This window comes from Nycticebus coucang, chromosome 10 (genome assembly GCF_027406575.1).
Source record: "Nycticebus coucang isolate mNycCou1 chromosome 10, mNycCou1.pri, whole genome shotgun sequence".
Classification (NCBI taxonomy): Eukaryota; Metazoa; Chordata; class Mammalia; order Primates; family Lorisidae; genus Nycticebus; species Nycticebus coucang.
The window spans coordinates 103,128,424-103,130,292 of record NC_069789.1 but is presented as its reverse complement, the minus strand read 5'-3'; the positions used below and the strand labels follow the sequence as shown (position 1 = coordinate 103,130,292).

Below are 1,869 nucleotides of genomic sequence, written 5' to 3'. Positions count from 1 at the left end.
ACAATCCCCAGCACCTGACCATCCCTGGGATGCAGCAGAATGCCTAATAAATCTGTTTTTTCTTTTTTTGAGACAGAGTCTCACTATGTCACCCTGGGTAGAGTGTGGTGGCATCACAGCTCACAGCAACTCCAAACTCTTGGGCTCAAGCGATTCTCTTGCCTCAGCCTCCCAAGTAGCTGGGAATACGGGCACCTGCCACAATGCCCAGCTATTTTTTTTTTTAATATGGAACGCTTTACGAATTTGTGTGTCGTCCTTGCGCAGGGGCCATGCTAATCTTCTCTGTATCATTCCAATTTTAGTATATGTGCTGCCGAAGAGAGCACTGCCCAGGTATTTTTTTGTTGTTGCCGTTGTCATTGTTGTTTAGCTGACCCAGGCCAGGCTCAAACCCACTAGCTTGAGTGTACGTGGCTGGTGCCCTACTCACTGAGCTATGGGCTCTGCCCCTAATAAATCTTCTGAAGAGACTCCCTGGCATGTGAACTTCATGAGAACCCAAATGGCAGCAAGCATTTAATAAGAGTCACATGTGCCAGGCAGTGCTCTAAGCACCTCATGCTAACTTACATAACCTGCAGAATAATCCTGAGTCAGTGCTCTTATCATCTAGTAGATCAGCGGTTCTCAACCACAGGAACTGTATTAAAGGACAGTGGCATTAGGAAGGTTGAGAACCACTATTACAGATAAAGATAATACAGCTCAGACAGGTTAAGTCATTTGCCCAGAGTCACATAGGAAGTAGCAACTCCAACCAGGCCATATTTCAGATCACATTCTCCTGATCACCACGCAGGACTGCCTCTTCCTCCCTCCCTCCCTCCTTATCCTGGGCCTTGAAAGAGCACTGACACAGCACACAACACACATTAGCAGGTAAACCACATGCCAACTGTCCAGAACCTCTCCCAGCATCAGGCAGTCCTGCTGGTGGCACCACACAGGTGGCCATTGTCCCAGCTCTCAGCTCTGGTGGAAAGGGCTGAGCCTTCCTCTGCACAGTCTTAGGCAAGAGTGCCCTCTGCCGACACAGCCTGTCTTGCTGTCCTCGGACCCAGTGTCAGTGGGAGGGACGTCAGTCTTGCAGCTTGAGCTGAACAAAGATTCAACAGGCACCAGCAGGGCCTTCCAGACCCTTCACCTTCTGCCACTGCATCCAGATTGACTTTCAGGCTGCGGCAGGTAGAGAGCGCTGACTACTGAGTGACCAGAACCCTCTCGCCCTGGGTCCAGCTGCCCATGGGCTCCTCCAGTGGTGTGACCCTCTGTCCTCTTCCTGCTCCTCCTCCCCTCAGGGGTCAGGTGTAAAGTCCCACGTGAACTGCCCCTCCCTCTCATCCATGCAGCCTCCTGGCATTCCTGACGGCCCATGTTCTGAGGTCCTCTCTCCCAACCCCCTTTTCTTCCCAGTTTCTCTCCATCCTCACTTCCTATCTCAGTGAATCTCATTTTTTTGTTTGTTTGTTTTTTCTCACTATCACAGGGGTCTGCGCAGCCTGAGATGGCTGCCAGAATGCACTCACCCCAGGCCCTGACCCAGTGGAGCTGTGGCCAGATTGTGGCAATGACAATGGCTTCTTCTAGCTAAAGTTCCAGATCTGGACCCCAAGGGAAGAGAGAGGTGGAGGAGGCACCAGGGAGGAAGACTGGAGGGGTTTCCTCACCACCCAGCTCTGCTGGGGGTCTCAGGGCAAGAGGAACAAGTGACAGGGGTGGTGCTCATCAGAGTTGATTTCATTTAACAATTTTTTAATGCCATAAAAAAAAGGGTCAACAGTGAAAGGAGAGAAAGATTGACAAATGTGGACAAGTGCCTCCCCAACAGCCTGGTTCAGATTTGCTACAGCTGGTCATTGAGCTGCA

General features: G+C 51.0%; 1 non-coding gene across 1 annotated transcript; it reads right to left on the bottom strand.

The window, feature by feature from the left end:
• Window positions 1-222: 222 nt before the first annotated feature.
• On the bottom strand, window positions 223-329 carry LOC128597839 (U6 spliceosomal RNA). Its single transcript, XR_008383395.1, has one exon. It is a non-coding gene; the product is annotated as a U6 spliceosomal RNA (small nuclear RNA).
• Window positions 330-1,869: the final 1,540 nt, after the last annotated feature.